The sequence below is a fragment of the Cervus canadensis genome, chromosome 13 (assembly GCF_019320065.1).
Source record: "Cervus canadensis isolate Bull #8, Minnesota chromosome 13, ASM1932006v1, whole genome shotgun sequence".
Classification (NCBI taxonomy): Eukaryota; Metazoa; Chordata; class Mammalia; order Artiodactyla; family Cervidae; genus Cervus; species Cervus canadensis.
In genome coordinates this window covers 68,954,474-68,969,884 of record NC_057398.1, presented here as the reverse complement: position 1 = coordinate 68,969,884, position 15,411 = coordinate 68,954,474, and the positions used below count along the sequence as shown (strand labels likewise).

Sequence of the window (15,411 nt, the reverse complement as noted above, 5' to 3'; positions counted from 1 at the left end):
ACACATTTCTCTGGAGGGTGGTGAGGTTGTCTCATATACCCATCACTTTAAGAAACAAAAGACCTATATATAGAAAACTATAAAACACTGATGAAAGAAATCAAAGAGGACACAAATAGATGGAGAAATATACTGTGTTCATGGATTGAAAGAATCAATATTGTGAAAATAAGTATATTACCCAAAGCAATCTACAGATTCAATGCAATCCCTATCAAGCTACCAACGGTATTCTTCACAGAACTCGGACAAATAATTTCACAATTTGTATGGAAATACAAAAAACCTAGAATAGCCAAAGCAATCTTGAGAAAGAAGAATGGAACTGGAGGAATCAACCTGTCTGACTTCAATCTCTACTACAAAGCCACAGTCAGCAAGACAGTATGGTACTGGCACAAAGACAGAAATATAGATCAATGGAACAAAATAGAAAGCTCAGAGATAAATCCACGTGCCTATGGACACTTTATCTTTGACAAAGGAGGCAAGAATATACAATGGAAAAAATAAAACCTCTTTAACAAGTGATGCTGGGAAAACTGGTCAACCACTTGTAAAAGAATGAAACTAGAACACTTTCTAACACCATACACAAAAATAAACTCAAAATGGATTAAAGATCTAAATGTAAGACCAGAAACTATAAAACTCCTAGAGGAGAACATAGGCAAAACACTCTCCGACATAAATCACAGCAAGATCCTCTCTGACCCCCCCCTCCCAGAATATTGGAAATAAAAGCAAAAATAAACAAATGGAACCTAATTAAACTTAAAAGCTTTTGCATAACAAAGGAAACTATAAGCAAGGTGAAAAGACAGCCCTTAGAATGGGAGAAAATAATAGCAAATGAAGCAACAGACAAAGGATTGATCTCAAAAATATACAAGCAACTCCTGCAGCTCAATTCCAGAAAAATAAATGACCCAATCAAAAAATGGGACAAAGATCTAAACAGACATTTCTCCAAAGAAGACATACAGATGGCTAGCAAACACATGAAAAGATGCTCAACATCACTCATTATCAGAGAAATGGTTCATGTACTTTTGAAGCGTGGCTTGAAGAATTTTGAGTATCAGTTTGCTAGAGTATGAGATGAGTGCAATTGTGTGGTAGTTTGAACATTCTTTGACATTGCTTTTTTTGGGGATTGGAATGAAAACGACCTTTTCCAGTCCTGTGGCCATTGCTGAGTTTTCCAACATTTCTGGCATATTGAGTGAAGCAGTTTAACAGCATCATCTTTTAGGATTTGAAAGAGCTCAACTGGAATTCCATCACTTTCACTAGCTTTGTTTGTAGTGATGTTTCCTAGGGTCCACTTGACTTCGCATTCCAGGATGTCTGGTTCTAGGTGAGTGATCACACCATGAGTCAGGAAGATCTTTTTGTATAGTCTATCTGTGTGTTCTTGCCACCTAGTCTTAATATCTTCTACTTCTGTTAGGTCTATACCATTTTTGTCCCTAACTGTGCCCATCTTTGCATGAAATGTTCCCTTGGTATGTCTGATTTTCTTGAAGAGATCTCTAGTCTTTCCCATTCTCTTTTTTCCCTCTATTTCTTTGCATTGATCACTGAGGAAGGCTTTCTTATCTCTCCTTGTTATTTTTTGAAACTCTCCATGCAAATGGTTATATCTTTCTTTTTCTCCTTTGCCTTTAGCTGCTGCTTCTTCTTTTTTTTTTTTTTTTAGCTTCTTTTCTTTTCTCAACTATTTTTAAGGCCTCCTCAGACAACCATTTTGCCTTTTCCCATTTCTTTTTCTTGGGAATGATCTTGATAACTGCTTCTTGTACATGTCATGAACCTACATTGATTGTCTTGTTCTCCAGTGACTCTATCAGGTATAATCCCTTGAATCTATTTGTCACTTCCACTGTATAATTGTGAGGGATTTGATTTAGGCCATACCTGAGTGGTCTAGTGGTTTTCCCTATTTTCTTCAATGTAAGTCTGAATTTTGCCATAAAGAGTTCATGATCTGTGCCACAGTCAACTCCCAGTCTTGTTGTTGCTGACTGTATAGAGCTTCTCCATCCTCAGCTGCAAAGAAGATAATCTGATTTCATATTGACCATTGACCATGGTATTGACCATCTTGTGATAGCCATGTGTATAGTCTTTATTTCTCTTGTGTTTTGGAAGAGGGTGTTTCCTATGACCAGTGCGTTCTCTTGGCAAAACTCTGTTAGCCTTTCCCCTGCTTCATTTTGTACTCCAAGGCCAAATTTGCCAGTTTTTAAGGTATCTCTTGACTTCCTACTTTTGCGTTCCAGTCCCGTATAATGAAAAGAACAACTTTTTTGGGTGGTAGTTTTAGAAGGTCTGTAGGTCATTCACATAAAATGTGAGACCGTGAACTGAGCATGAGAGATAAATAAGAAACCCGTTTGTTCAGACCAAGGAGAGGGGATTATATCAACATGTCACTCTGTGGCATTTCTTTCTAGAATGTGTGCTCAGTCACTTCACTTGTGTCCTACTCCTTGCAAGCCTATGGATCATAGCTGTCAGGCTTTTCTGTCCATGGGTTTTTTCAAGCAAGAATGCTAGAGCGTTTACCATGCCTTACTCCAGAGGATTTTCCCAACCCAGGTATTGAATCCATGTCTCTTGTGTCTCCTGCATGCAGGTGGATTCTTTACCCTCAGTGACTGGGAAACCCTTCCTAGAATAGTAAGTGCCAATTTATGCTGGGTGTATTGGCCAAACTGTAATAGAGCATAGCTCTGTATAGACCTTAGCAATGGGACATTATTGTGGGCTATTACCCCGCCCACCCCACCCCATTACCAGGCAGTGGTTACCGAGAAGACCATTAATGGTCTCTTAGTGTTTCCCAAGTGCCTGCAGTGGTAAAGAATCTGCCTGCCAATGTAGGAGGCACAGGGTATATGAGTTTGATCCCTCGGTCAGGAAGATTTCCTGGAATAGGAAATGACAATCCACTCCAATATTCTTGCCTAGAAAATTCTATGGACAGAGGAGCCTGGCAGACTACAGTCCGTGGGGTCACATAGAGTTGGACATGAGTGAGCCTTAATGCGTGTCTTACAGCTATTGGTCAGGGCCACCATGGGCCCTGCCCCCAAACGAGCAACTTTCAATGAGCAAACATTGGTGATCCTGCTCAACCATTGGTCAGCATGGCAATGGGCTTCTCCCCCAAGTGAGCAACTGTCTGTTAGCAACTGTTAGGGGTTCCATTCAGTAGTCAGCAGAGTGGTGATGGTCAGCAAGAGGAGAATGAGGTCAGAGGTGGATCCCGGCCTTCTCCTCATGGCCCTCCAGCTTATCTAGCCTTAGGCAAGTGGGTGAGCTGGGGGCCCAGGTTACTGGAGGGCTGTGTCCTGCTGGTCTCCAGAACCCTCATCAAGGCCACCCACTGGCCAGGCCCAGGCCTTGTGACTCCCCCATCCCCACCTCTGCCTCCTCATGGCAGCAGCCATCTGCTTGGGACACTTTCTGTGGGACTAGCCCGCTTCCACACACCCCAGTTCCCTGACATATGGGCAACCTAGGGGCCTGAAGGCCAGTTGGGCTGGGCGCCCGTCTCCCTCAGCAATGACATCTGAGCAGGGTCTGAAGACCTGGCCCTGAGTGTGCTGCCAGCTGAGCTCTGCCTTCTCTCAGCAGGACCAAACCTTGGAGGGGAAAGTCATGCCTTGAGACCTGCCCTTTCTTGTCTGGACAGAGGATAACACTTGTTCAAGATTTATAAGAACGTGTTACCTGACCATGACCTGACCTCCAGAACAAGGGATCTGACACCAAGATTTTTACAACCACTTCTCATGGCCCTCTCTCCTCTCTCCTTGAAAAGGGTTTTGCTGAGAGTTTGAGATGTTTTAATGCACAAGCCACCCCTCTCCTTGCATGGTCCTCAGTAAACATTTCTCTGCTCTACACTCTGATATTTTGGTATTATTTCACCTCACTGTGTATATGTATACCAGCCCATAAACATGCATTTTGGTGACAAAACTAAGTCCTATAAGAAATACTTAAGCCATTATCTATAGTAAAAACTAAGCATATTCCAACTTCATGAATAGTTTTCCTATTCAAACATGCTGAAATTAACTCCTATACATTTTTTAATTTATTAAGTATATTTTGAATTTTACACTCATTTTTTTCTACTTGTTTGAACATTGGCTTTATTTTCAAATATGAAGGAATAGGCTTAAAAACTAAAAAGTATGGCTAATAAGAGTTTTTAACAACCAAAATGAGGAACTTTGTATCTTCTAATACCATAAAGATCTTATACAGGAGCCATATATGCCCCTATTTAAGTCTGACTCCTTGAAAATATTGAAGAATTGCTTGTACTTTTTTCCTCTTAAAGTTAACACTGATGCAAGTCATCAAAGTAAGGAAACCCATCTCAACATTAACAATTTACTGGTAGAATGACCACAGCTAATCATATTCATATTGGGTACCCTATTAAAAAATAATGAGAAAATGACTTTGGGAACAAAACCCAGTGACTAAAGCATTTTCTGAGCCAGCTGTATGGAGGTGTTTAAAAATAACTAGGAGATTCTGGGCAGATGGATATTATAGCATAGTTTTCTAAATCCTGATAAAAAGCAGGAAAGCAGTTATATATCCACAATATAAAACATATGAATACTATTTTTGCAGCAAAATTCAGAGATGAGTTGTCCCCACAAATCTCAAAACTGAACAAAGGCAAACAGATGCAAAAATTTCATGTTAATACTATATTTGCAGAGAAAACACAGTGGAACTCAGTACAGCATGTGAAAGTGCTAGTTCCACATGATTTGATCTATACCATTACAAGAACTCTCAAAACTGACCAGCTAACCATGTATTTTAGAATCAGATAGCACACTGAAAAGAAATTACTGGGCATGGCACAAAAATAAGCAATGTAGAGACCAAAAAGGGAAAAAAGAGGGGAAAGGTCCAGATAAAAGTGCAGGAGGGAAGCTGGCCCAGGAAAGCAAAGCCAAGCCACCATATTTGTGAACACTATGGCAAAACCAGAACAACAGAATCTGGAGCTCTGTGTCATTAGAAAATTCATCCTGAAGCATACCTGCTTCAGCTTAGGAACAGTTCACATAAAAATCAGTTAAGAAGTGGGCTTTAATTCCATATGGAGACACAGGAGATGTGGGTTCACTCCCTAGGTGGGGAAGATACCCCGGAGGAGAAAATGGCAACCCACTCCTGTATTCTTGCCTGGAGAATCCCATGGACAGAGGAGCCTGGTCGATTGTAGTTCATGGGGTTGCAAAGACTGAGAGATTGAGGATGGAAACTTACTATAAGGGGGTAGGAGGGGAAATAAAACCCAGAAAAACATACTTTCACAAAATGAAAGCAGTGCAAAAAGACTTGCTCACAGAATTTATCATAACTGTAGCTTTTTAAATTTCATGCATGTTTACATAAGACTTGATCATAAAATTTTCATAATAGCTTTCTAAAAGGCACACTCAAATGCCTATTAACTCATGAATGGATAAACACATTTTGGTATAGTCTACAACGGAATCAGTCAAATTGATTGCATTCTTTGCAGCTGAAGATGGAGAAGCTGTATACAGTCAGCAAAAACAAAACTTGGAGCTGACTGTGGCTCAGATCATCAGGTTTTCATAGCAAAATTCAGACTAAAAAAAAAAAACTAAGAAAAACAATTGGCCAGCCAGGTATGACTTAAATCAAATACCATATAAATTTGCAGTAGAGGTAACAAATAGATTGAAGGGACTAGATCTAGTTAACAGTGTGCGTGAAGAACTGTGGACAGAGGACCATAATATTGTACAGGAGGCAGCAAACAAAACCATCCCTAAGAAAAAGAAAAAACTATGGGGGATTAATGAGATAATGGCGACCTCCTTTAAAAGGTCCCATGCAGGCACTGCTGCGCTCAGTGCCCCCTACGTGCAACAGGACACCGCCAACCCACGCCTCCACCGGAGACTCCTGGACACTCACAGGGGTGGTGGCAGAGAGGAGCTACCCAACGCCCGAGGTCAGGGACTGCGGCCAAGAGGAGCTACCCCACTTGTGAGTAAAGGAGCAGCAGCTGCGCTTTGCTGGAGCAGCCGTGAAGAGATACCCCACATCCAAGGTAAGAGAAAACTAAGTAAGACGGCAGACACTGAGAGAGGGCATCAGAGGGCAGACAGACTGAAACCACAATCACAGACAACTAGCTGATCTGTTCACACGGACCACAGCCTTGTCTAACGGAATGAAACTAAGCCATGCCATGTGGGGCCATCCAAGACGGATGGGTCATTGTGGAGAGGTCTGACAGAATGTGGTCCACTGGAGAAGGGAATGGTAAACCACTTCAGTATTCTTGCCTTGAGAACCCCATGAATGGTATGAAAAGGCAAAATAAAAGGATACTGAAAGAGGAACTCCCCAGGTTGGTAGGTGCCCAATATGCTACTGGAGATCAGTGGAGAAATAACTCCAGAAAGAATGAAGGGATGGAGCCAAAGCAAAAACAATACCCAGTTGTGGATGGGACTGGTGATAAAAGCAAGGTCTGATTCTGTAAGGAGCAATATTGCACAGGAACCTGAAATGTCAGGTCCATGAATCAAGGCAAGTTGGAAGTGCTCAGTCAGGAGATGACAAGAGTGAACATCAACATTCTAGGAATCAGTGAACTAAGATGGACTGGAATGGGTGAATTTACCTCAGATGACCATTATATCTACCACTATGGGCAGGAATCCCTTAAAAGAAATGGAGTAGCCATCATAGTCAACAAAAGAGTCTGAAATGCAGTACTTGGATGCAATCTCAAAAATGACAGAATGATCTCCGTTCGTTTCCAAGGGAAACCATTCAATATCACGGTAATCCAAGTCTATGCCCCGACCAGTAATGCTGAAGAATCTGAAGTTGAACAGTTCTTTGAAGACTTACAAGGCCTTCTGGAACTAACACCCAAAAAAGATGTCCTTTTCACTATAGGGGACTGGAATGCAAAAGTAGGAAGTTAAGAAACGCCTGGAGTAACAGGCAAATTTGGCCTTGGAGTACAGAATGAAGCAAGGCAAAGGCTAATAGAGTTCTGCCAAGAGAACGCACTGGTCATAGCAAACACCCTCTTCCAGCAACACAAGAGAAGACTCTAAACATGGACATCACCAGATGGTCGACACTGAAATCAGGTTGACTATATTCTTTGCAGCCAAAGATGGAGAAGCTCTATAGAGTCAGCAAAAACAAGACCGGGAGCTGACTGTGGCTCAGATCATGAACTCCTTATTGCCAAATTCAGACTGAAATTGAAGACAGTAGGGAAAACCACTAGACCGTTCGGGTATGGCCTGAATCAAATCCCTTGGTTATACAGTGGAAGTGAGAAATAGATTTAAGGGACTAGATCTGATAGACAGAGAGCCTGATGAACTATGGATGGAGGTTCGTGACATTGTACAGGAGACAGGGATCAAGACCATCCCCAAGAAACAGAAATACAAAAAAGCAAAATGGTTGTCTGAGGAGGCCTTAGAAATAGCTGTGAAAAGAAGAGAAGCAAAAAGCAAAGGAGAAAAGGAAAGATATACTCATTTGAATGCACAGTTCCAAAGAAGAGCAAGGAAAGATAAGAAAGCCTTCCTCAGCGATCAAAGAAATAGAGGAAAACAATAAAATGGGAAAGACTAGAGATCGCTCCAAGAAAATTAGAGATACCAAGGGAACATTTCATACAAAGATAGGCTCGATAAAGGACAGAAATGGTATGGACCTAACAGAAGCAGAAGATATTAAGAAGAGGTGGCAAGAATACACAGAAGAACTGTACAAAAAAGATCTTCATGACCCAGAAAATCATGATGGTGTGAACACTCACCTAGAGCCGGACATCCTGGAATGTAAAGTCAGGTGGGCCTTAGAAAGCATCACTACGAACAAAGCTAGTGGATGTGATGGAATTCCAGTTGAGCTATTTCAAATCCTAAAAGATGATGCTGTGAAAGTGCTACACTCAGTATGCCAGCAAATTTGGAAAACTCAGCAGTGACCACAGGACTGGAAAAGGTCCGTTTTCATTCCAACCCCTAAGAAACGCAATGCCAAAGAATGCTCAAACTACCACACAATTTCACTCATCTCACGTGCTAGTAAATTGATGCTCAAAATTCTCCCAACCAGGCTTCAGCAATACGTGAACCGTGAACATCCAGATGTTCAAGCTGGTTTTAGAAAAGGCAGAGGATTCAGAGATCAAAATGCCAGCATCTGCTGGATCATCAAAAGAGCAAGAGAGTTCCAGAAAAACATCTATTTCTGCTTCATTGACTATGCAAAGGCTTGACTGTGTGTGTCACAATAAATTGTAGAAAATTCTGAAAGAGATGGGGATACCAGCCCACCTGACCTGCCTCTTGAGAAACTTGTATGCAGGTCAGGAAGCAACAGTTAGAACTGGATGATAAATGATAAATGATAGTCTGGTTGCAAATAGGAAAAGTAGTATGTCAAGGCCGTATATTGTCACCTGCTTATTTAACTTATATGCAGAGTGCCTCATGAGAAATACTGGGCTGGATGAAGCACAAGCTGGAATCAAGATTGCCTGGAGAAATATCAATAACCTTAGATATGCAAATGACACCACCCTTATGGCAGAAAGCGAAGAGGAACTAAAGAGTTTCTTGATGAGGGTAAAGAAGGAGGGTGAAAGAGCCGGCTTAAGACTAATTATTAGAAAAAAAAAAAACACACAAAAACTAAGATCATAGCATCTGACATCTATTTGCATCACAAATGGAAGGGGAAAAGGTGGAAGTAGTGACAGATTTCATCCTCGTGGGCTCCAAAATCACTGCAGATGGTGACTGCAGCCATGAAATCAGAAGACGGTTGCTTCTTGGCAGGAAAGCGATGACAAACCTAGACAGTGTGTTGAAAAGCAGAGACATGACACTTCTGACAAAGGTCCATATAGTCAAGGCTATGATCTTCCCAGTGATCATATAGGGTTGGGAGAGCTGGACAGTAAAGAGGGCAGAATGCCAAAAAATTGATGCCTTCAGACTGTGGTGCTGAAGAAGCCTCCTGAAAATCAAACCAGTCAATCTTAAGGGAGAGCAACCCTGAATATTCACTGGAAGGACTGATGCTGAAGCTGAAGCTCCAGTAGTTTGGGCATCTGATGTGAACAGAAGACTCATTGGTAAAATCTCTGATGCTGGGAAAGATTGAGGACAGAAGAAGAAGAGGGCATCAAAGGATGAGATGACTGAATAGCATCACCAATGCAATGAACACGAAATTGGGCAAACTCCAGGAGATGGTGAGGGTCAAGGAAGCCTCGGGTGCTGCAGTCCACAGAATCGCAGAGAGTCAGACATAACTGGGCGACTGAACAACAACAACAATGGGATAGTTCTCAGCAGTAATTAAAAAGGAACAAATTAGTTATATGAACAATAATACGTGTGGATTTCAAAAGCCCTATGCAAAGTGCGAAAAGTCAGGATCCATGATACCTCTTTCTACATGATTCTGTTAACAAGGAATTCTAAACAATCAAAACTAGCGAGAGCATATTGGCGGTTGCCAATAGTTAATGTGTTGGGAAGCTGTTGACTGCAAATAGGCATAAGAGAAGAAAGAAAGAGTCAATAAACATACTATGTGGAATTTTCACAGTTATAAACATTTGTAAATGTTTGTTAAACTTACAGTTGAAAGGAGTGCATTTTACTAAATATGAGTTAAAATTCTAACACAACATAAAAATAGATAGATAAAGGGAATCAGTTATTTGACATCTGAAAGTCACTTTGGGAATATTTTAATTTATTGTTCCACTAGTGGTAAGAGTTTTGTTGTTTGTTCAATCTCTAAGTTGTGTCTGACTCTGGGACCTCGTGGACTATGGCATCGTAGGATCCCCTGTCCTTCACCATCTCCTGGTAAGAGTTTAAATAAGATCTAATAACCAGATCTTACTAAATTTTGTGTTCTTCATATTCTGCAAAATTGTACATTTTTATAATCATTATTTCCCACCTAATTTTCTGTTGTAATAATGTTCTTATTAGTTTAAAAAACAACAACAACACAGAATGAGTTATAAAAACTTCTTCAAGGTTAAATCAAAGCACCCTTTCACTCTGACCTGGTCAATTTCTTTATTAAAAACTAAAATGTGAATAGTATATTTTATCTAATTATTTCAAGAGATGCATTTGTTTTAAATCTTCAAATATTTAAATATTTAGCCTACAGCATTTAACGTCTAAAGGACTCACAAATTGGTGACATGCTATTCACATAAGAGGGAAAGGATTCCAGAAATGCACTTATTCAAATGTTGTTTTAGTCAGTACTGTTTAAATAGCAAATCCTAATTTGTTCTTCCAAGCTGCCTATACTTCATTCAATGCTAGCAGTCTCTGAGACCTACTTTATGATAATTAGTTCCTCTGTGATGGCAATTTTATTCCTCTAATTTTTGTTGTTGTTGTTGTTAAGAAAGAGTTTTTGTTAAAAAAAAAATAAGTACACTTTCTGACTTTGGTGTTCTGGGAAAGAAAAAAATTACAAATTAACTGCATTCTTGCACACCATTAAAGGAAATAATAATTACTTGTAACTTTAAGCTCTTGATTCTGCTTTCCTAATGGATGATTATTTTAATAAGGAAACACAAAAAAAGCAGAAAAAATCATGCATATCCTTTCTCAATATGGTGCAACTTTTTTTTTTAAAGAATTGCTTTTAGACATATGCATGTGCGCTAAGTTGCTTCAGTCATGTCTGACACTGTGCAGTCTGACAGGTTCCTCTGTCCATAAGATTCTCCAGGGAAGAACATTGGAGTGAGCTGCTGTGCCCTTCTTCAGGGGATCTTCCCAACCCAGGGATCAAACCCATATCTCTTATGTCTACTGTATGGCAGGTGGGTTCTTTACCATTAGCACCACCTATTTAGCCATAAATAAAGGAAAATAATCATCTGTTGGCATTTAAAATGCTTAAACCTATACACTGTGATGGAACAAAACTTATGCATTTAATTACAAAGTCATTGAAAGTATGCAGCACATTTTTAATAAATAAAAAAGCAGGGTACATAGCTATAGTAGATGTCTATTGAAATGTTTACTCTTTTGTTATTTAAAATTGTAAACAACAGCTGTACGTTCTAACTGAATGTTTGGTATTCAAAAATATTTAGCAGCATGGTACAATAATTATTTTGAAGACATAGTGTGGAGTCCACAGGGTTATGGAACAACTTAGTGATAGGTATTCAGAATCACTGGTACCACATTTTCTTTTGTTTTCAACATCATTTCTTAGAGGACTAATCATTTGCTTTCATGGCAGTTTTCCACAAATCATCATCAGGATGAATTTTGGTTTCTCCATAATATTTTCACTTGGTGCTTCCATTTTAGTAGTACTGTAACTTGCAGAGATTTTAATAAGTTTACTGGAGATGATTTCAGGTTATTTGGGTGAGATGAGTTTATTAGATGTTTTCATGGAGAGCTGGTCACTAGCAGCAGTTTTTTTTTTTGTTGTTGTTGTTTTTAATGGACTTTATTTTTTAGAACAGTTTTAGGTTCACAGCAAAATTTGCAGAAGGTACAAAGACTTGCTTCCTGTCCCACACTTGTGTGGCCTCCGCCATTATCAGCATCCCCCAAACGAGTGACACATTTGTGATAGTAGAGGAATCTCTGTTGACACATTGTAATCATCCAGCATTTGCAATTTACATAATGGTGCCTTCCTAGTACAGTACATGTTTGGATAAAAGTATAATGACAGACATCCACTATTGTAGTATCATACAGAGTAGCTTTACTGCCCTAACCATATGTGTGTTGTTTGGATGCTGTCACAAGCAACTCTTTGTGACCTCATGGACTTTTCTTTTTTTTTTTTAATATAAATGTATTTATTTTAATTGGAGGCTAATTATTTTACAATGTTGTATTGGTTTTGCCATACATTGACATGAATCCGCCACGGGTGTACATATGTTCCCCATCCTGAATCCCCCCTCCCACCTCCCTCCCCATCCCATCCCTCTGGGTCATCCCAGTGCACCAGCCCTGAGCACCCTGTCTCATGCATTGAACCTGGACTGGCAATTAGTGTCACATATGATAATTTACATGTTTCAATGCCATTCTCCCATATCATCCAGCCCTCACCCTCTCCCACAGAGTCCAAATGACTGTTCTATACATCTGTGTCTCTTTTGCTGTCTCACATACAGGGTTATTGTTACCATCTTTCTAAATTCCATATATATGCATTAGTATACTGTATTGGCTTTTTTCTTTCTGGCTTACTTCACTATGTATAATAGGCTCCAGTTTCATCCACCTCATTAGAACTGATTCAAATGCATTCTTTTTAATGGCCGAGTAATATTCCATAGTGTATATATACCACAGCTTTCTTATCTATTCATCTGCTGATGGACATCTAGGTTGCTTCCATTTCCTGGCTATTATAAACAGTGCTGCAGTGAACATTGGGGTACACGTGTCTCTTTCAATTCTGGTTTTCTCTGTGTGTGTGCCTAGCAGTGAGATTGCTGGGTCATATGCAGTTCTGTTTCCAGTTTTTAAGGAATCTCCACATTGTTCTCCATTGTGGCTGTACTAGTTTGCATTCCCACCAACAGTGTAAGAGGGTTCCCTTTTCTCCACACCCTCTCCAGCATTTATTGCTTGTTAACTTTTGTATAACAGTCATTCTGACTGGCGTGAAATGGTACATCATTGTGGTTTTGATTTTCATTTCTCTGATAATGAGTGATGTTGAGCATCTTTTCATGTGTTTGCTAGCCATCTGTATGTCTTCTTTGGAGAAATGTCTCTTTAGTTCTTCGACTCATTTTTTGATTGGGTTGTTTATTTTCTGAAATTGAGCTGCAGGAGTTGCTTGTATATTTTTGAGATTAATTATTTGTCAGTTGCTTCGTTTGCTATTATTTTCTCCCAATCTGAAGGCTGTCTTTTCACCTTGCTTATAGTTTCCTTTGTTGTGCAGAAGCTTTTAATGGACTTTAGAACAACAGGCATTTCTGTCTACTATGTCTCCCAGAGTTAGCTTAAATTCATGTCCGTTGTGTTGATGACACTAACTATCGCATCTTCTGCTCTTTCCTTCTCCTTTTGCCTTCAATCATTCCTGGTTTCAGGGTCTTTTCCAGTGAGATGGCTCTTTGCATCACAGGGCCAAAGTATTAGAGTTGTAGCATCAGTCTTTCCAATAAATATTCAGGAATAATTCCCTTTAAGATTGACTTGTTTGATCTATGTGCTGCCCAAGAATCTTCTCCAGCACACAATCCAAAACCATCAATTCCTTGAAGCTCAGCCTTCTTTATGGTCCAACTGTCACATTCATACATAACTACTAGAAAAATCATAGCTTTGACTATATGGACTTTTGTTGGCAAAGTGATGTCTATGCTTTTTATATGCTGTCTAGATTTGTCATAGTATTCTTTTCATGGAGCAAATGTCTTTTAATTTCATCACTGCAGTCACAATAAACAATGATTCTGGAGACCAAGAAGATAAAATCTGTCACTGTTTCCTCTTTTTTCCAATCTGTTTTCCACGAACAGTATGAAAATGCAAAAAGATATGACACTAAAAGATGAACTCCCCAGATCGGTGGCTGCCCAATATGCTAGTGGAGAAGAGCAGAGAAATAGCTCAGGAATAAATGAAGAGGTTTAGCCAAAGCAAAATAACACCCAGTTGTGGTGATAGAAGGAAAGTCCTCTGCTGCAAAAAAAAAAAAAAAAAAAAAATATTGCATAGGAACCTGGAATGTTAGGTCCATGAATCAAGGTAAATTGGAAGCGGTCAAATAGGAGATGGCAAGAGGGAACATCGACATTTTAGGAATCAGTGAACTAAAATGGACTGGAGAGAAAAATTTAATTCAGATGACAATCACATCTACTATAATGGGCAAGAATCCCTTAGAAAAAATGGAGTAGACCTCATAGGCAACAAAAGAGTACAAAATGCAGTACTTGGGTGCAAACTCAAAAGTGAGAGAATGATCTCTATTTGTTTCCAAGGCAAACAATTCATTATCACAGTAATCCAAGTCTGTGCCCCAACCACTAATGCCAAAGAAGCTGAAGTTGAATGGTTCTATGAACACCTACAGGGTCTTCTAGATTTAACACCAATAAAAGATGTCCTTTTCATCATAGGGGACTGGGATGCAAAAGTAGGTAGTCAAGAGATACCCTAACAGGCAAATTTGGCCTGGAGTAAAAAATGAAGCAGGGCAAAGGCTAACAGAGTTTTGCTGACAGTGCACTGGTCACAGCAAACACCCTTTTCCAGTAACACAAGAGATGGCTCTACACATGAATATCACCAGATTGTCAATACCAAAATCACATTGATTATATTCTTTGCAGCTGAGACTGGAGAGGCTCTATACAGCCAGAAAAATCAAAACTGGGAGCTGACACTGGCTCAGATCATGAACTCCTTATTGCAAAATTCAGACTTAAATTGAAGAAAATAGGTTAAACCATTAGACCAGTCAGGTATGACCTAAACCAAATCCCTTATGATTACACAAGAAGTGACAGATTCAAGGTATCAGATCTGATAGACAGAGTGTCTGAAGAACTATAGACAGAGGTTCGTGATATTGTACTGGAGGCAAAAATCAAAACCATCCCCAAGAGAAAGAAATGCAAGAAAGCAAAATGGTTGTCTGAGGAGGCTTTGAAAATAGCTGAGAAAAGAACAGAAGTAAAAAGCATAGCAGAAAAGGAAAGATATATCCATATGAATGCAGGGTTCCAAAGAATAGCAAGGAGAGATAAGAATGACTTCCTGTGTGGTCAATGTAAAGAAATAGAGGAAAACAATGAAATGGGAAAGACTAGAGATCTCTTTAAGAAAATTAGAGATACCAAGGGAATATTTCATGCAGAAATGGACACAATAAAAGACAGAAGCAGTATGGACCTAAGAGAAGCATAAAATATTGAGACGAGATGGCAAGTATACACAGAAAATCTATACAAAAAAGAACTTAATGACCCAATACCTACGATGGTGTGATCACTCACCTGGAGCCAGATATCCTGGAGTCCAAAGTCAAGTGGGACTTAGGAAACATCACTACAAACACATGCTGGGCTGGAAGAAGCACAAACTGGAATCAAGATTGCTGAGACATATCAATAACCTCAGATGTGCAGATGACACCACCCTTATGGCAGAAAACAAAGAGGAACTAAAGAGCCTCTTGATGAAAGTGAAAGAGGAGAGTAAAAAAGCTGGCTTAAAACTCAGCATTCATAAAACTAAGATCATGGCATCCAGTCCCATCCCTTCATGGCAAATAGATGGGGAAACAATGGAA

General features: G+C 39.7%; 1 long non-coding RNA gene across 1 annotated transcript in view; it reads left to right on the top strand.

Moving 5' to 3' along the window:
* The window catches only part of LOC122452465, a 165,561-nt gene extending 161,675 nt beyond the window's left edge, over positions 1-3,886 (top strand). The window contains exon 3 of the long non-coding RNA XR_006272706.1: positions 3,646-3,886. This is a non-coding gene — a long non-coding RNA (uncharacterized LOC122452465). The remainder of the gene's footprint in view (positions 1-3,645) is intronic.
* The last annotated feature ends 11,525 nt before the right edge of the window (positions 3,887-15,411 follow it).